Source organism: Lithobates pipiens, unplaced genomic scaffold (assembly GCF_037356315.1).
Source record: "Lithobates pipiens isolate NorthernLeopardFrog02 unplaced genomic scaffold, aLitPip1_a1.2 Scaffold_28, whole genome shotgun sequence".
In the NCBI taxonomy this organism is placed as follows: domain Eukaryota; kingdom Metazoa; phylum Chordata; class Amphibia; order Anura; family Ranidae; genus Lithobates; species Lithobates pipiens.
In genome coordinates this window covers 89,277,038-89,297,307 of record NW_027507789.1, presented here as the reverse complement: position 1 = coordinate 89,297,307, position 20,270 = coordinate 89,277,038, and the positions used below count along the sequence as shown (strand labels likewise).

At 50.5% G+C, this 20,270-nt stretch overlaps 4 pseudogenes; 2 read left to right on the top strand and 2 right to left on the bottom strand.

Moving 5' to 3' along the window:
• The first annotated feature begins 2,625 nt into the window (after positions 1-2,625).
• On the top strand, positions 2,626-2,744 carry LOC143936298 (5S ribosomal RNA; annotated as a pseudogene).
• A 293-nt stretch (positions 2,745-3,037) lies between these two features.
• LOC143937375 (5S ribosomal RNA) lies at positions 3,038-3,156 on the top strand (annotated as a pseudogene).
• Positions 3,157-15,297: 12,141 nt separating this feature from the next.
• On the bottom strand, positions 15,298-15,416 carry LOC143937311 (5S ribosomal RNA; annotated as a pseudogene).
• A 324-nt stretch (positions 15,417-15,740) lies between these two features.
• On the bottom strand, positions 15,741-15,859 carry LOC143937360 (5S ribosomal RNA; annotated as a pseudogene).
• Between the last annotated feature and the right edge of the window lie 4,411 nt (positions 15,860-20,270).

Sequence of the window (20,270 nt, the reverse complement as noted above, 5' to 3'; positions counted from 1 at the left end):
TAGTGCAGCTCCGTTCGGACAAATGTAATCATGGAGAACAACTGGGACCACAGCGAGCCAGCTTATCATGACCTACGTGAACCAGAGTAAAATATGAGCCGGTCATGTCCAGAACCCTGGGGTTCTTCTGGGTCCTGAAGGCTAGTAAGGAGACTAGGCATAGTCAAAAGGGAGGACGGGGGAAGAAGAGAGTGCAAAGACGGAGAGAGAGGAGGTGGGGGGATGGCAGCGGGGAAAAAAAGAAAAATAAAGACAAAAAGGGAGGGGGGAATGCCACCCAGGGCAGACATGGCCTACGTAGGTAAACGTTAGATGTTCAGTCGTTTTCTGGGACGGGGGCACTGCTCACCTCCCGAATGTAGTCTCGAGTACCAGTAAAATACCTCCAGGGCCTCCATGTAACACTAAATGCCTCTTCAGTGTTGTGAAGGGTGGCGGTCAATTCTTCCATCCGGAGAATATGATTGACTTTGGAATACCACAGCACCTTGGATGGGGGCTGAGGCTGCCTCCACAGTGCGGGAATGCAGGCCCGGGCGGCATTCAGGAGTTGCATCGTGAGGTTTTTTTTGTATTTTCGAACAGGCTGTTCGGTCAAGTGTAGAAGGCACGCTACTGGGAACCCAAAAGTTCCTCAAGGTCGGGCATGCCCAGAAAAGGTGTCCCATGGTCCCCATATCTGAATTTCACCTCCAACAAACATCCGGGATCGATCTATCCATTTTATTCAGAAGGTATGGGACTCTATACCAGCGTGAGACTATCTTGTATCTTGATATTGGTTTGCGATGGAAGCTTTATGTACTAAGGTCAGGATCTTCCCTATCTGTTGTGGGGTAAATGTGATGCCTAAGTCCCTCTCCCATTTGTGGATAAATGGTGGGGTCGACTCCTCCTCCTGACTACTCAATAGGTTGTACAGGAGGGAGAGGGTGTGTCGCACAGGTTCCCTTTTGTGACAGATGGATTTATAGGGTGTCAGGTCTCTAGGAGTGTAGGGGGCCCTTTGTATGGCCAGAAGAAAGTGACGAAGTTGATAAGGACTAAACAAGTCAAGCGGAGGGTCAGAAAGCTCGGCGACAGTTTGCGTGGTCGGGAGCCCTCCCGTGGGCCACACCTCTCCCAGACGCTGTTTCCCCACCACTGTCAACTGTCGCAGTTTCTTGTTGGTAAATCCCGGTGGGAAGTCTGGATTACCTATAACCGGAGTCATTGGTGATGGCAGGGGAGCAATGTGTGTGCAGCGGAACAACCTCCGCACAACAGCCAACGTAGCTCCCACTACGGGGTGACCTCTGAGGTCTTTTGGTAGGGAGGACAGGAGCCACGGGGAGGTCAATAGGAGAATGGAACCATCCTCAATCTCCATCTCCACCCACTGCTTGTGTGGGCCATTACAATGCCAATCAACGACTCTCGCTAGCAGAGCCACTCTGTAGTATTGTCTGAGATCTGGGAGACCCAGACCCCCCTTGTCCTTTGGTCTGGCAAGCAATTGCAAACGGGCTCTGGGCGGTTTGCGCGCCCAAATAAAGTCCCGGAGCAGCACCTGTAATGTCTGGAACATGTATAAGATCCGAGGGAGGGCCATCATTTTGAATGCATTACAGCGCCCGAACCAGGTCAGTGTTAAAGCATGCCAGTTTCCCAAATCAGATTTCAGTCTATCCAGGAGAGGGACAAAATTAAGCAGGTACAATTGCGCTAAATCCGCTGCGATGTCAACGCCCAGTTAACGTATAGATTTTTCAGCCCAGTAGAATGGAAAAGCGGACCGGAGCCTCTTGGCCTCACCATCCGGGACCGATATATTCAATACAGCCGACTTGGCGCAATTGTTTTTATAGTTTGATAGGCTGCCGTGTCGCTGTAGAGACGCAAGTATTTTGGGAAGCAAAATGTGTGGATTGGAGACGGAAAAAATTAGATCGTCAGCGTACGCCGCAATTTTGTGGTGTGCCGAGGGTTTGGATATGCCAGTAATATTCGGGTCATTGCGAACGTGACACATAAGTGGTTCCAGTGTCAGAATTAAAATTAGGGGAGACAGAGGGCACCCCTGCCTTGTCCCATTAGTGATGGGGAAAGAGTCCGAGCACCCCTCGGTCACCCGTACCGCTGCCGACGGCGTGGAGTAAAGCGACATTACCCAGCTCATCATGTTGGGGCCAAGACCTATATGTTCCAGGGTGGCCTGCATAAAGTGCCAGGCCACCCTGTCAAAGGCCTTCTCCGCGTCCGTTGACAACATAAGCAAGGGCCTTCCCTGTACATGCGCCGCATGGATTAAATTGAGGACTCGGGCCGTATTGTCTCTAGCTTCCGACTTATTTATATTTTTTTGCTTGTTTCCCAAGGTGACCATCTTGGCGTTTGTCAAGAGGGTTGAAAGTGCCTGAAGAGATTGCCTGCGGGCACATCACCCTGAAAGCACCCGATCTCGTTTGATGTTGGAGGCTAATAGAGTCGGGCCTTGTTAGTACCTGGATGGGAGACCGCCTTGGAATACCAGGTGTCGTAGACTTCTTTTTATGTTGTTGGCGTTGACCTGTTTTTTTTTTCGCTTATTTCCCAAAGTGACCATCTTGGTGTTTGTCAAGAGGGTTGAGAGTGCCTGAAGAGATTGCCTATGGCCACATCACTCTGAAAGCACCCAATCTCGTCTGATCTTGGAGGCTAAGATGAGTCGGGCCTGGTTAGTACCTGGATGGGAGACCACCTGGGATTACCAGTTATTGTAGGCTTCTTTTTATGTTGTTGGCGTTGATTCGTTTTCTTTTTTTTGCTTGTTTCCCAAGGTGACCATCTTGGCATTTGTCAAGAGGGTTGAGAGTGCCCAAAGAGCCCTATCTCTTCTCTTCTCTGAGGCTAAGAAGGGTTGGGCCTAGTTAGTACCTGGATGGGAGATGGCGTTGGAATACCAGGTGCCGTATTCTTCTTTTTATGTTGTTGACATTGACCTGTTTTTTTTTTCACTTGTTTCCCAAGGTGACCATCTTGGCATTTGTCAAGAGGGTTGAGAGTGCCCGAAGAGATCACCTATGGCCCCATCACCCTGAAAATGCCCAATCTCGTCTGATCTCGGATGCTAAACAGTGTCGGGCCTGGTTAGTACCTGGATGGGCGACCGCCTGGGAATACCAGGTGCCATAGGCTTCTGTTTTTTTTATTTTTTATTTAGTAGTATGCGACATACAATGCAAAGGCAACTTCACAGAATGTGTGATACAAATAGTTACAAACAAATGATCATATTGCATGGATATCAGAGCCAATGGTAAGAAGTCTGAGGAGAATAGCACGTGTACAGCTTTGCGGTCATATCAAGATGAGATTAAAGCTCCATCTCGTTGGGATCCTCTACCACTTAAAATATTATTGATACTAGCCCTGCTACCCTCGAAGAGTTTAGATATCCATAGATAGGGGAAGAGTATTGTGTAGTAGTCAAATGGGGTCGGAACATACCATTTTCTTTTCCCTTTTTTGAGTTAAGAAGGGAAATAGTAGAACTGAAAGGAGGGAGAAGGGGAAAGAGAAGATTGGGGAAGGAAATGGCAGAAAAGGAAAAGAAGGGGTAAGGGGGTGTCGTGGGTAGAGTGGATAGGGTGGGGTCCCCTCCCAGGGAGCAAGAGACGCCCTCGGCTCACCAGCTCATCAGCTGTCCAACGTTTGGAACAGCGATCTCCAACGATCACCATGAGCTTACTATGTCTCGTGGAGGTATTCCTCCGAAAAGCGAAACTGGGTCCAGTAGAACCATCTGTTCCCATGCTCCTCCGTTTTATCCCTCATTGTGGCAGTCAGGTCTTCCATTCGTTCAATATCATTTACCCTTGCGAACCACTGGGTCACCATTGGAGCAGATTGCTCTTTCCACGACTTGGGATGCAGGCCCTAGCTGCATTGAGGAGATGTTTAAGTAAGGACTTATGATAACGCTTTCTCGACATAGGAGTTAGATTGAGAAGAACTGCTGCGGGATCATTGGCTAAGGAAATGTCTGTGAACTTGTGGATGAGTCTCAGGACAGGCTGCCAGAATGTTTGTAATTTAGGGCATTCCCAGAAAATGTGGAGAATGGTGCCAGTCTGTTGCCCACAGTGACAGCAGAGGTCAGATTGACCGGGGAATATTTTGGCCAACACCACCGGTGTACGATACCAGCGTGTGATCAGCTTATATGAGATCTCCTGATATTTACTGCAGAGTGACGACTTATGGGCGAAAAAGAGTATTCTGTCCTTCTGTGGTTTGGAGAATGTAGTTTGTAAGTCCCTTTTCCATTTAGCTAGGAAGGGTGGATCCGTGGAGGATTGTGCGTCTGTCAGGATTTGGTAGGACCTAGAGAGGGAACCACGAATTGGGCCATCATCCAGGCAAAGTTCCTCGAAGGGGTGGAATTGTCTAGAGAAGAACGAATGGTTAGGTAGTGATCCGAGGAAATGGATTAGCTGTCTAGCTCTCCAGCTATCCAATGCAACAGGTACTTGCTCTAGCAGTATGGTCCCCGTGGGAATCAAGCCCGTGGGTCCAAGAAATAGGGCTGCTCTCAGAAGCCCTTTCGGGGCTTGCCTGGTAAAGGCCTGGTCAGACAGGCCCGGAGGGAATCTAGGATGTCCAATAATTGGGGTCATAGGAGAAGGGAAGTTAGTCAGGTGGGAAAGGTGAAAAAAACTATCCATCTCGGCGAGCGAGGGGCCAATTAACGGGTGAGTAGTCACACAGGGCTCCAATGGCCTCCCCGCCCAAGGCAGACCAGCCAGTGGAACCCGTGCCATCTCCTGCTCTAGCTTGACCCATAGCTTCAGTTCCCCATGCCGGCGTCTTATCACATATGGTCCCCCATCGGATAGTGTCCGCTGTGTACTGCGCATGCGCAGTACACAGCAACACAGATTCCGAAAATTGCCGAGCATGAACGGCGCCTGCGCACTGAGTCCAGGTTCTATCCCCACTATCCAAGTGGACATAGAGTAAGAATATAAAAGAGCTGAGCGCAGCGAGGCCGAGCCCGAAGCGTGGCGCCCGAAGCGTGGCGAGCGAAGCTCGCCTGCGAGGGGCCCTCTAATATTCACAACCCTATGTCCGCTTGGATGGTGGGGCTACCACCTCCACTCACCGCGCAGGCACCGTTCAGCTTCGGAGATTTTCCGAAGCTTCGTCTGCTCCGTACTGCGCATGCGCAGTACGGCGCGGACACTATATCATGGCCGGACAGTATATGGCAGAACACCAGCACCAGTCAACCACCGGTGTCATGTGCGTCGCTGTGTAATATAGAGCAGGGTCCGGGAAGCCAATACCTCCCCGCAATTTCGGTCGCAATAGCATTGCCCTACCAATACGCATATGTTTTCCGCGCCAGAGGAACTTGATAAAGATTGAGCGAACCGCATGAAAGAAAGTCTGGGGTATTTTGATAGGTAAGGCTTGTAGTAGATACAGAAGTCGTGGAATCGCGTTCATCTTCAACACATTACAGCGTCCGAACCATGACAGAGCTAGTGGGTCCCATCTTTTAAGGTCCGCTGTAAGCCCATAGGCTTCTTTTTATGTTGTTGGCTTTGACCTGTTTTTTTTTTGCTTGTTTCTCAAGGTGAGCATCTTGGCGTTTGTCAAGAGGGTTGGGCGTGTCTTGAAGAGAACGCTTACGGCCACATCAACCTGAAAGCACCCGATCTCGTCTGATTTCAGAGGCTAAGCAGCGTCAGGCCTGGTTAGTACCTGGATGGGAGACTCCCTGGGAAGACCAGGTGCCATAGAAGGATCTGGTCTTGTTAGTGTCTTGATTGGGAGATCGCCTGGGAATACTGGAATGCGTAGGCTTCTTTTTATGTTGTTGGCTTTGACCTGTTTTTTTTAGCTTGCTTCCCAAGGTGACCATCTTGGCCTTTGTCAAGAGGCTTCAGAGTGCCCAAAGAGAGTGCCTACGACCAAATCACTATACTATATATCTATATCTATAATAATAAATAATATTTTTAGTTATTATATATAAGATACTATATAGGTGATTTGGCCGTAGGCACTCTCTTCGGGCACTCTGAAGCCTCTTGACAAAGGCCAAGATGGTCACCTTGGGAAACAAGCTAAAAAAAACAGGTCAAAGCCAACAACATAAAAAGAAGCCTACGGCATCCAGTATTCCCAGGCGATCTCCCAATCAAGACACTAACCAGGGGGGCGTGGCCTAGGCATGAAGGAGTGAGGACGCTCTTTTCCGGAGCTCCCGGTCCGTGACCCCTCCGCACCCCTTTACCACAGTCTGGTTGCATATTTCGGCATCGCCGACATCCCCGCGCTTCGGCGGAACACAGCCAGCCGAGCGGGGTCCGCCGCTGCTGCCATGGACAGGTACTTGGTCCCGCTGCAGCCTCCGGCCTCCACGCCGGATCCAGCCAAGATGGCGCCCGCGGCCTCCGGCGCTCCAGGCACAGAGGGAAGGTGAGCAGACTGCTATGCAGGGACATGACATGCCCCCGTTCTCCCCGCCTAGTGACTTGTCCCCGTGTCTCCCACGCTCACTGTCCATGGCCTCGCTTGACAGCCCAGACCATAGCGGCCTGCCACCCTGGTTCCCTCACAACTCCCAACTGTCCCAGAGACCCTCCCGCAGTGGAAGCCTCATCCCAGGACCGAATGGCCAGGCTGCTCTCGCCTCAGACACACAGGGGGACCCACCGCTGCCACCAGCACCGGCATTATTGGGGGACAAGGCCATCCTAGCTTTACTCCAAAACCTTCCCACTAAAGCAGACTTTAGCTGTATGGCAGCCAGGATTGAAACGACCTTGCGACATGAAATCGCAGGGGTCAAACGTGACGTGTCGGCTACGAACGAGCGGGTGACCACCCTGGCATCGGATGTGACCTCCCTGACCACTGATGTTTCTGGCCTGCAAGCCGCACATGATACCCTTGCTGACAGAGTGGCACAGTTGCAACTCCTAGTGGATGACCTTGAGAATCGCAACCGCAGACGCAACATCAGGATCAGAGACTTGCCCGAAGCCACTGGCCAGGCAGACCTCAAAGCCACAGTTACAGCTATATTTAACGCCTGTCTGGACCGCGCTGCTGACACAGTAATAGCCATTGATAGAGTCCACAGGACCCTGGGCCCCAGGAGCCCCACAGAGAACCGGCCACGTGACGTTTTATGCTGTCTCCACAATTACTCAGTTAGGGAGGATGTCCTGCAAGCGTCGTGGCGCAAAGGCAGCATTGATTTTGACGGGGCCCAAGTCACCCTTCTGCCAGATGTATCCCGCAAGACCTTCCAGATGAGACGCTGTCTGCGACCCCTTCTGGAACACCTAACTGAACGGAGGATTCCATACAAGTGGGGCCATCCGTTTCACCTTATAGTGCGCAAAAATGGGAGGCCCCTTGCGCTACGACACCCTTCGGAGGTCCCGTCCTTTCTGGAGGCTTTGGGCCTGCCCTCGATTCAGGTCCCCGACTGGTTGGCTCCTGTTGTCCCCCAGGGAGCAGTGGCCCCGACGAACAACCCCTCAACCAGGCCACAGAGAGTGAGACGCCACCATCGATCCCAACGTCAGAGATCGCAGGCCCCTCAAGATCGTGAACCCTGAGAGAGTACAGTAATTTTCCGTTATTCCTGTGTTATACCCTTTTTTTTTTTGTTTTCTTTTTCTCTACCAACATAGACGGCTGGAGTATCCAGCTTTGTGTTGTTTACCATGCCACGGGCCATTGTTCCCAGCGCCCCCGCTAGGGGAGAGGAAGGACATTGGAAGAACAGAGTTGGACACTGCACTTCCTGGACGAAGCCCTGAGTTATTGGCGGTACTGTTCACCATTCTCGTTACTGTTTATCTACACTTGCCCTAGTCTCGGCGCTCTTTGTGTTTTTGGACTGCCTGGTGGTGCCCCCCGGGTGCCCCTGGGCGGCGTTCCCGCTCCCTCCCCCTCTCCTCCCCCCCCCTTTTTTCCATTTTTTTTTTTGGGGGGGGGGGGGGCGGGTGCCTGGGTGGTATAAAGTTATCTATACTCTGTGTTGAAAAGTTTAATATGTTGGTCTAATTATGCACTGTTCTACTGTTGTTAACTGCCCGATACCTGCTGCAGTGATGTTCTATAATGCGTTTGATGTCGTAGTTAAGATGCCAAAGAAGCTCCGTGCATGCCCGATTGCGACTGCATGGACCATGGGATGCTGGAGGGGTACTGCACCGATGAGTTCCTCCCTCTGCAGTGCCTTACCTCTTCCCCCACTAGGCCCCTCTGCCCTAACCGGCAGGTTCTCTCCGATAGGAGCTTTAGCAATTCCCCGATCTATCCCCACCCCTCCTACCCTCCTCCTCCCTACTAACTCCGGACCTTCTCCGCTTCGTTACTGCTTTTCCTTTTTCTCCTCCTCTTCCTCTGTGCTTGAACTCTATATCTACTACTGACTCTGGTGGAGACCGCCGGCCGGGTACCACTGCCGTCATGGCCCTGAAGCTGGTTTCCTGGAATGTGAAAGGGCTGAATGTACCTGAAAAAAGGTCCAGCTGCCTAACAGAATTGTGGCGGATGAAGCCCCAAATAGTTTTCCTCCAGGAGACCCATTTCAGGACAGACCAAATACCACGGCTTTATAGTAAGCACTTCCCCCTGGCCCACCACAGCACGTCCCCTACTTCCAAATCGAGAGGAGTGTGTGTTCTTCTTGCTAAAAACTTGCCGTGGCGCCTGTTAGCTGTCCAAGCCGATAGTGAAGGGAGATATCTCTTCATTAAGGGAACTCTCCACTCGCAAACTTTTACTCTTGCCAACCTATACATGCCGAATGTGGACCAGCTGCCGGCCTTAGAAGCATGCTTGGATGCCCTGGCTGCATTCTCGGAGGGTACTTTGATCGTTGGGGGGGACTTTAACCTCACCTTGGACCCCCGCAGAGACTCATCATCGGGCACCTCTGCGATTTCTGCGAGAACGCGTTCACACATAAGAGACCTGCTACACTCCCACCGACTGATCGATGTGTGGCGTACGCTTCACCCACAGGATAGGGACTATACATTCTTTTTCACCGCTCATGGTTCTTACTCACGTATAGATATGTTTTTAGTCACCCACAATGCTATCCCGGCGGTCACAGACGCTCAGATAGGCCACATAGCCCTGTCTGACCATGCCCCGATTTCTTTGATGCTGAAGCTACAACAGGAGTCGCGTGGTCAGTCCTGGTGGAGACTGAACGAGTCTCTCCTGAAGGACCCTGAGACCCACGCAGACCTGCTTAGGGAATTAGAAAGTTACTTTGATCATAACCGTGATTCTGTTTCCAACCCCCTCATGTTATGGGCGGCTCATAAATGCTACATTAGGGGCATTCTTATTAAACATGGTCATAGACTCAAAGTGGCCAAAACTGAGGCTCTCTCCAAACTTATTGCCAAGTTGCATGCGTGTGAACAACGACACAAATCCCAGCCGACTGCTGCGCTGGAGGTGGAGGTGAGAGATCTTAGAGAACAAATCAGAGATTTCTCTCTCTTTCAGGCTAGAACCAGACTCATGTGGGTCCGCAGGACGTATTATGAATATGGAGACAGGTGTAGTAGGTCCCTAGCGAACTCCCTGCGTGCCCAACGCAACGCGTCCTTCATTCCAACCATAACCTCCCCTTCGGGTGCCAAGCTTCATGATTCACGGGAGATAGCGGAGTGTTTCCGATCTTTCTATGAAGCCCTTTATAACTTGCACCCCCGGGACTCAGGAGACGCCCTCCAGGCCGGCACAGCGGCCATTGACGAGTACCTAGCTTCGGCAAACCTCCCGTCGCTGACACAGGAAGAGATAGAGCTTCTCTCGCAACCTATCTCCCCGGAGGAATTGTCGGCAGCGTTAAGAGACTCACCCAAGGGCAAGGCACCAGGCCCAGATGGGTTTACGGTCCCTTATTATAAGGCCTTCCTCTCCCTGTTGTCCACGCCGTTTGTGTCAGCTTTTAACGCCCTATTGGAGGGCCAGACCTTTCCACCGGAGCTGTTGCAGGCAAGCATCTCGGTCATACTCAAGCCGGAGAAGGATCCGCTTCTCTGTGCGAACTACAGGCCCATCTCCTTATTAAACAGCGACCTTAAGCTCTTCACTAAGATACTGGCGGAGTGGTTGGCGCCCATTCTCCAACGCCTGATACCTCTGGATCAGGTGGGGTTTATTCGTAACAGGGAAGCCCGAGACAACACTACCAGGACAATCAATGTTATAGAACGCGCCAGACGCCTTAAACTACCGATTATGTTGCTCTCTGTGGACGCAGAAAAAGCGTTTGACAGGGTGAGCTGGCCTTTTTTGCTAGCCACCCTGCGAAGCTTGGGTGTACCCCCCCATGCTTTCATGGGTTACAGCTCTTTACTCGTCACCGACGGCGATGGTTAGGGTCAATGGGTTTGCCTCGTCGCGTTTCACTATTGGCAATGGAACGAGGCAGGGATGCCCGTTGTCCCCCCTTTTGTTTGTCCTATCGCTTGAACCCTTGCTGCACCACATCAGGCAGAATATAGACATCAAGGGACTGGACACCCCCTCACACCACCATAAGGTCGCAGCCTTTGCAGATGACCTCTTGTTCTATGTCTCGGAGCCTCACATTACATTGCCGAATCTCTTAGCGGAAATAAGACGATATGGCACCCTGTCAAATTTTAAAATTATCTTACAGAAATCGGAAGCACTCAACGTCTCCCTGTCTACCAACGCCCAGACGAGTCTAAGCACTAATTTTCCCTTTCGTTGGGCAACTGGGGCTATACAATATCTGGGTACCAAGGTTCCCCCGGACCCACATCTGATTTTCCAATTGAATTTCCAGCCGCTTCTAAAAAATTTTGCCGTAGATCTAGAGAGGTGGTCAAAGTTGGCGACCTCTTGGTTTGGGAGATGCAATGTGCTCAAAATGAATGTAATGCCCAGACTCTTGTACCTATTACAAGCCTTACCGATAAAAATCCCCCAATCATTTTTTAAAGCCATGCGCTCCATCTTTATTCGATACGTATGGCAGGGCAGGCCTCCAAGACTCAGCCGAACATTACTGCTCAGATCAAAAGACAAGGGAGGGATTGGGCTCCCAGATCCGGCATGGTACTATACGGCGGTGCACATGAACAGAGTAGTTGACTGGTGCAGACACCTGAAGGATAAGCTGTGGGTTCGTCTGGAGCGTGAATCCGTACCATTTCCAGGTTTGCCCTGGAGTGGACCGGGCTGGTCGGGAGCGACGCAGGCACACCCACTCATTGAGCCAATGTTACAAGAGCTAGACAGATATTTTACCCTGATGGGCGTGCCCAGTTTCCCTTCGCCCATGACTCCTATTATTGGACACCCACGCTTTGAACCCGGCATGACGGAAAAGTCTTTCCGCCTCGACCCTGACCGGGACCTTGTGCGGGCCTCTTCTTTTCTTGGCCCTAGGACGTGGACAGCGGTCTCCACTATGTACGAGGCGTTAGCAACCACTGCCCTGGGACAGTGGAAGCTTGCCCAACTCTCCCACTTCTTGAAATCTTTGCCAAACAGTGGTGAATTTCGCAGACCCCTAACATCGTTTGAGGAGGTATGCTCAGGAGAGGGACCGACCCGAGGGTCTCCTTCCCTGTCATATCGCATCCTACTTGACCAACTCTCCCAGGGTAACCTGGTGTTCGTGGAAAAATGGGAGCGAGACCTGCATGTCCGGCTCTCGCCAGACCAGAAGAACCGCGCGCTTCTTTTTGCGCACAAGTCATCCCTATGTAGTAAATACCAGGAAATAGCTTATAAAATTTTGACCCGATGGTACAGGACCCCCACTGTCCTGGCGGCTATGTTTCCCGGTCACAGCCCTTTGTGCTGGAGATGCGGTGAACAAGCCGGCACGTTACTACATATCTTCTGGGAATGCCCTCAACTGGCCCATTTCTGGAGACAGGTTCTCAATATCATTTATGACCTCACGGCTATTGATCTCCAGAACAACCCAGCTGCGATCTTCCTCAATCTGACCCCACTCTCGAGCAAGAAGTACCATAAATCTCTCTTAAAACATCTTCTGAGTGGGGCCAGGGCATGTATACCTAGCATGTGGAAACAGCAGGCCGCTCCACTGGTGTCTCACTGGTTTGCAAGAGTTTGCGACATCTACCGTATGGAACAGCTCACATCAGCGTTAGGCGACAGGGAGGAAGAGCACACTGCTCGTTGGTTGTCGTTGGTTGTCTTGGAGCCCCCCATCCCCTTCTCCTGCCCATTTGCTCCCCCCTCTTTCCCTACCCCCTAACTCCCAAGTATAATTAAAATACATGGTGATTGCAAGGATCTTTTCGTTTTGTTCCCTCGATTTCCCAGCCAGGGGTTGGCGGCCCTCGGGGTGGTCCCGGCTGAGCTCTTTGACCAATAGAATGAAGGTGACCGATGTTAGAGGCCCCTCAATCTGGGCCTTGAGGGGGATCGCCCCGCGGACTGCCCTGGTTTATAAGTAGACACTGGGGTGCCAGATCATTAGAGTGGGATAATGTGGTGGCCTAGCCACGGCTGGGGCTGCTGCTGACATAAGTTGTTAGGTTTCCCCCGGTCCCCCACGAAGTATTAACTATGTATTTTTGTTAACCTGGAAAACTGAGGGATCTATGTCTTTTAAAGTTTGTCTCTGTATTACCTGCAATCCGTAAATAAAGAATAAAAAAAAAAAAAGACACTAACCAGACCAGACCAGATCCTTCTATGGCACCTGGTCTTCCCAGGGAGTGTCCCATCCAGGTACTAACCAGGCCTGACGCTGCTTAGCCTCTGAAATCAGACGACATCGGGTGCTTTCAGGTTGATGTGGCCGTAAGCGTTCTTTTCAAGACACGCCCAACCCTCTTGACAAACGCCAAGATGGTCGCCTTGAGAAACAAGCAAAAAACAACATAAAAAGAAGCCTATGGGCTTACAGCGGACCTTAAAAGATGGGACCCACTAGCTCTGTCATGGTTCGGACGCTGTAATGTGTTGAAGATGAACGCGATGCCACGACTTCTGTATCTACTACAAGCCTTACCTATCAAAATACCCCAGACTTTCTTTCATGCGGTTCGCTCAATCTTTATCAAGTTCCTCTGGCGCGGAAAACATAAGCGTATTGGTAGGACAATGCTATTGCGACCGAAATTGCGGGGAGGTATTGGCTTCCCGGACCCTGCTCTATATTACACAGCGACGCACATGACACTGGTGGTTGACTGGTGCCGGTGTTCTGCCATATACTGTCCGGCCATGATATAGTGTCCGCGCCGTACTGCGCATACGCAGTACGGAGCAGACGAAGCTTCGGAAAATCTCCGAAGTTGAACGGCGCCTGCGCGGTGAGTGGAGGTGGTAGCCCCACCATCCAAGCGGACATAGGGTTGTGAATATTAGAGGGTCCCTCGCAGGCGAGCTTTGCTCGCCACGCTTCGGGCTCGGCCTCGCTGCGCTCGCCTCTTTTATATTCTTACTCTATGTCCACTTGGATAGTGGGGATAGAACCTGGACTCAGTGCGCAGGCGCCGTTCATGCTCCGCAATTTTCGGAATCTGTGTTGCTGTGTACTGCGCATGCGCAGTACACAGCGGACACTATCCGATGGGGGACCATATGTGATAAGACGCCGGCATGGGGAACTGAAGCTATGGGTCAAGCTAGAGCAGGAGATGGCACGGGTTCCACTGGCTGGTCTGCCTTGGGCGGGGAGGCCATTGGAGCCCTGTGTGACTACTCACCCGTTAATTGGCCCCTCGCTCGCCGAGATGGATAGTTTTTTTCACCTTTCCCACCTGACTAACTTCCCTTCTCCTATGACCCCAATTATTGGACATCCTAGATTCCCTCCGGGCCTGTCTGACCAGGCCTTTACCAGGCAAGCCCCGAAAGGGCTTCTGAGAGCAGCCCTATTTCTTGGACCCACGGGCTTGATTCCCGTGGGGACCATACTGCTAGAGCAAGTACCTGTTGCATTGGATAGCTGGAGAGGTAGACAGCTAATCCATTTCCTCGGATCACTACCTAACCATTCGTTCTTCTCTAGACAATTCCACCCCTTCGAGGAACTTTGCCTGGATGATGGCCCAATTCGTGGTTCCCTCTCTAGGTCCTACCAAATCCTGACAGACGCACAATCCTCCACGGATCCACCCTTCCTAGCTAAATGGAAAAGGGACTTACAAACTACATTCTCCAAACCACAGAAGGACAGAATACTCTTTTTCGCCCATAAGTCGTCACTCTGCAGTAAATATCAGGAGATCTCATATAAGCTGATCACACGCTGGTATCGTACACCGGTGGTGTTGGCCAAAATATTCCCCGGTCAATCTGACCGCTGCTGTCGCTGTGGGCAACAGACTGGCACCATTCTCCACATTTTCTGGGAATGCCCTAAATTACAAACATTCTGGCAGCCTGTCCTGAGACTCATCCACAAGTTCACAGACATTTCCTTAGCCAATGATCCCGCAGCAGTTCTTCTCAATCTAACTCCTATGTCGAGAAAGCGTTATCATAAGTCCTTACTTAAACATCTCCTCAATGCAGCTAGGGCCTGCATCCCAAGTCAGTGGAAAGAGCAATCTGCTCCAATGGTGACCCAGTGGTTCGCAAGGGTAAATGATATTGAACGAATGGAAGACCTGACTGCCACAATGAGGGATAAAACGGAGGAGCATGGGAACAGATGGTTCTACTGGACCCAGTTTCGCTTTTCGGAAGAATACCTCCGCGAGACATAGTAAGCTCATGGTGATCGTTGGAGATCGCTGTTCCAAACGTTGGACAGCTGATGAGCTGGTGAGCCGAGGGCGTCTCTTGCTCCCTGGGAGGGGACCCCACACTATCCACTCTACCCACGACACCCCCTTACCCCTTCTTTTCCTTTTCTGCCATTTCCTTCCCCAATCTTCTCTTTCCCCTTCTCCCTCCTTTCAGTTCTACTATTTCCCTTCTTAACTCAAAAAAGGGAAAAGAAAATGGTATGTTCCGACCCCATTTGACTACTACACAATACTCTTCCCCTATCTATGGATATCTAAACTCTTCGAGGGTAGCAGGGCTAGTATCAATAATATTTTAAGTGGTAGAGGATCCCAACGAGATGGAGCTTTAATCTCATCTTGATATGACCGCAAAGCTGTACACGTGCTATTCTCCTCAGACTTCTTACCATTGGCTCTGATATCCATGCAATATGATCGTTTGTTTGTAACTATTTGTATCACACATTCTGTGAAGTTGCCTTTGCATTGTATGTCGCATACTACTAAATAAAAAAACAAAAAAAACAGAAGCCTATGGCACCTGGTATTCCCAGGCGGTCTCCCATCCAGGTACTAACCAGGCCCGACACTGTTTAGCATCCGAGATCAGACGAGATTGGGCGCTTTCAGGGTGATGGGGCCGTAGGTGATCTCTTCGGGCACTCTCAACCCTCTTGACAAATGCCAAGATGGTCACCTTGGGAAACAAGTGAAAAAAAAACAGGTCAATGTCAACAACATAAAAAGAAGAATACGGCACCTGGTATTCCAACGCCATCTCCCATCCAGGTACTAACTAGGCCCAACCCTTCTTAGCCTCAGAAAAGAGAAGAGATAGGGCTCTTTCAGGGTGATGCTGCTGTAAGCGATCTCTTTGGGCACTCTCAACCCTCTTGACAAATGCCAAGATGGTCACCTTGGGAAACAAGCAAAAAAAAAAAAAAACGAATCAACGCCAACAACATAAAAAGAAGCCTACAATAACTGGTAATCCCAGGTGGTCTCCCATCCAGGTACTAACCAGGCCCGACTCTTCTTAGCCTCCAAGATCAGACGAGATTGGGTGCTTTCAGAGTGATGTGACCATAGGCAATCTCTTCAGGCACTCTCAACCCTCTTGACAAACACCAAGATGGTCACTTTGGGAAATAAGCGAAAAAAAAACAGGTCAACGCCAACAACATAAAAAGAAGTCTACGACACCTGGTATTCCCAGGCGGTCTCCCATCCAGGTACTAACAAGGCCCGACTCTATTAGCCTCCAACATCAAACGAGATCGGGTGCTTTCAGGGTGATGTGCCCGTAGGCAATCTCTTCAGGCACTTTCAACCCTCTTGACAAACGCCAAGATGGTCACCTTGGGAAACAAGCAAAAAAATAAAAATAAGTCGGAAGCTAGAGACAATACGGCCCGAGTCCTCAATTTAATCCATGCGGCGCATGTACAGGGAAGGCCCTTGCTTATGTTGTCAACGGACACGGAGAAGGCCTTTGACAGGGTGGCCTGGCACTTTATGCAGGCCACCCTGGAACATATAGGTCTTGGCCCCAACATGATGAGCTGGGTAATGTCGCTTTACTCCACGCCATCGGCAGCGGTACGGGTGACCGAGTGGTGCTCGGACTCTTTCCCCATCACTAATGGGACGAGGCAGGGGTGCCCTCTGTCTCCCCTAATTTTAATTCTGACACTGGAACCACTTATGTGTCACGTTCGGAATGACCCGAATATTACTGGCATATCCAAACCCTCGGCACACCACAAAATTGCGGCGTACGCTGACGATCTAATTTTTTCCGTCTCCAATCCACACATTTTGCTTCCCAAAATACTTGCGTCTCTACAGCGACACGGCAGCCTATATGTATTGAATATATCGGTTCCGGATGGTGAGGCCAAGAGGCTCCGCTCCTCTTTTCCATTCTACTGGGCTGAAAAATCTATACGTTAACTGGGCGTTGACATCGCAGCGGATTTAGCGCAATTGTACCTGCTTAATTTTGTCCCTCTCCTGGATAGACTGAAATCTGATTTGGGAAACTGGAATGCTTTAACACTGACCTGGCTCGGGCGCTGTAATGCATTCAAAATGATGGCCCTCCCTCGGATCTTATACATGTTCCAGACATTACCGATCCGGTTACCCCCAATTTTTTTCAGACAACTGCAGGTGCTGCTCCGGGACTTTATTTGGGCGCGCAAACCGCCCAGAGCGCGTTTGCAATTGCTTGCCAGACCAAAGGACAAGGGGGGTCTGGGTCTCCCAGATCTCAGACAATACTACAGAGTGACTCTGCTAGCGAGAGTCGTTGATTGGCATTGTAATGGCCCACACAAGCAGTGGGTGGAGATGGAGATTGAGGATGGATCCATTCCCCTATTGACCTCCCCGTGGCTCCTGTCCTCCCTACCAAAAGACCTCAGAGGTCACCCCGTAGTGGGAGCTACGTTGGCTGTTGTGCGGAGGTTGTTCCGCTGCACACACATTGCTCCCCTGCCATCACCAATGACTCCGGTTATAGGTAATCCAGACTTCCCATCGGGATTTACCAACAAGAAACTGCGACAGCTGACAGTGGTGGGGAAACAGCGTCTGGGAGAGGTGTGGCCCACGGGAGGGCTCCCGACCACGTAAACTGTCGCCGAGCTTTCTGACCCTCCGCTTGACTTGTTTAGTGCTTATCAACTTCGTCACTTTCTTCTGGCCATACAAAGGGCCCCCTACACTCCTAGAGACCTGACACCCTATAAATCCATCTGTCACAAAAGGGAACCTGTGCGACACACCCTCTCCCTCCTGTACAACCTATTGAGTAGTCAGGAGGAGGAGTCGACCCCCACCATTTATCCACAAATGGGAGAGGGACTTAGGCATCACATTTACCCCACAACAGATAGGGAAGATCCTGACCTTAGTACATAAAGCTTCCATCGCAAACCAATATCAAGATACAAGATAGTCTCACGCTGGTATAGAGTCCCATACCTTCTGAATAAAATGGATAGATCGATCCCGGATGTTTGTTGGAGGTGAAATTCAGATATGGGGACCATGGGACACCTTTTCTGGGCATGCCCGACCTTGAGGAACTTTTGGGTTCCCAGTAGCGTGCCTTCTACACTTGACCGAACAGCATGTTCGAAAATACAAAAAAACCCTCACGATGCAACTCCTGAATGCCGCCCGGGCCTGCATTCCCGCACTGTGGAGGCAGCCTCAGCCCCCATCCAAGGTGCTGTGGTATTCCAAAGTCAATCATTTTCTCCGGATGGAAGAATTGACCGCCACCCTTCACAACACTGAAGAGGCATTTAGTGTTACATGGAGGCCCTGGAGGTATTTTACTGGTACTCGAGACTACATTCGGGAGGTGAGCAGTGCCTCCGTCCCAGAAAACGACTGAACATCTAACGTTTACCTACTTAGGCCATGTCTGCCCTGGGTGGCATTCCCCCCCTCCTTTTTGTCTTTATTTTTCTTTTTTTCCCCGTCGCCATCCCCCCACCTCCTCTCTCTCCGTCTTTGCACTCTCTTCTTCCCCCGTCCTCCCTTTTGACTATGCCTTGTCTCCTTACTAGCCTTCGGGACCCAGAAGAACCCCAGGGTTCTGGACATGACCGGCTCATATTTTGCTCTGGTTCACGTAGGTCATGATAAGCTGGCTCGCTGTGGTCCCAGTTGTTCTCCATGATTACATTTGTCCGAACGGAGCTGCACTAGTTATACTGTACTACATGTCGGAGGTGGGGTTTCTCTATTTTCTGCATGAAACTGTAGGACTCCCCTCTGAGAACCCAGAGTTATTTGGCTGCCTATTTTTTGTTAGCATGTAATTGTGACCCTGGGTCATGCTGTATGGTTGACTGTTATATTTATATTGTTCTACTTATACTTAATAAAAGAATAAAACAAAAAAAATAAATAAGTCAATGCCAACAACTTAAAAAAAAAGCCTATGGCATCGAGAAATCCCAGGCGGTCTCCCATCCCGGTACTAACCAGGTCCCAACCCTGCTTAGCCTCTGAGATCAAATGCACGCTCAACCCTCTTGACAAACGCCAAGATGGTCACCTTGGGAAACAAACAAAAAAAACAAGTCAACACCAACAACATAAAAAGAAGCCTGCAGCATTTGGAAAACCCAGGCGGTCTCCCATCCAGGTACAAACCAGGCCCAACCCTGCTTAGCCTCTGAGACCAAACGAGATTGGGCGCTTTCAGGGTGTTGTGCCCGTAGGCAATTTCTTTGTGCACTCTTAACCCTCTTGACAAATGCCAAGATGGTCACCTTGGGAAAAAAGGGAAAAAAAACAGGTCAAAGCCAACAACATAAAAAGAATCCTACGGCATCCGGTATTCCCAGGCGATCTCCCAATCAAGACACTACCAGACCAGATCCTTCTATGTAACCTGGTCTTCCCAGGCAGTCTCCCATCCAGGTACCAACCAGGCCTGATGCTGCTAAGCCTCTGAAATCAGACGAGATCGGGTGCTTTCAGTGTGATGTGGCCGTAAGCGTTCTCTTCAAGACACGGCCAACCCTCTTGACAAACGCCAAGATGGTCGCCTTGAGAAACAAGCGAAAAAAACAGTTCAAAGCCAACAACAAAAAAAGAAGTCTATGGCACCTGGTATTTCCAGGCGGTCTCCCATTCAGGTACTAACCAGGCCCGACACTGTTTAGCCTCTGAGATCAGATGAGATTGGGCGCTTTCAGGGTGATGGCGTAGGTGATCTCTTTGGGCACTCTCAACCCTCTTGTTAAACACCAAGATGGTCACCTTGGGAAACAAGCGAAAATAAACAGGTAAATGCCAACAACATAAAAAGAAGCCTACGGCACCTGGTATTCACAGATGGTCTCCCATACAGGTATTAACCAGGCCGTACACTGCTAGGCCTCCGAGATCAGATGAGATTGTGCACTTTCAGGGTGATGTGGCCATAGGTGTTCTATTTAGACACTCTCAACCCTCTTGACAAATACCAAGATGGTTATCTTGGGAAACAAGTGAAGAAAAAAAGGTCAACGCCAACAACATAGACCCTTGCGGTCTCCCATCTGACCCAGACCCTGCTTAGCCTCTGAGATCGGGCGCTTTCAGGGTGATGTGACCTCAGGCGAACGCTTTGGGACATACTCAAAACTCTTGACTGATGCTAAAATGGTCACCTTGGGAAACAAGCGAAAGAAAAACAGGTCAAAGTACTATCCAGGCCGGACCCTGCTTAGCCTCTGAGATCAGATGAGATCGGGCGCTTTCAGGGGGATGTGGCCGTAGGAGATTTCTTTGGGCTCTCTCAGCCCTCTTGACAAATGCCAAGATGATCACCTTGGGAAACAAGCGGAAAAAAAAAGCATGTCAACGCCAACAACATAAAAAGAATGCTACAGCACCTGGTATTCCCAGTTGGTCTCCCATCCAGTTACTAAAAAGGCCCGACAATGCTTAGCCTCCGAGATCAGACAAGATCAGGCACTTTCAAGGTGATGGGGC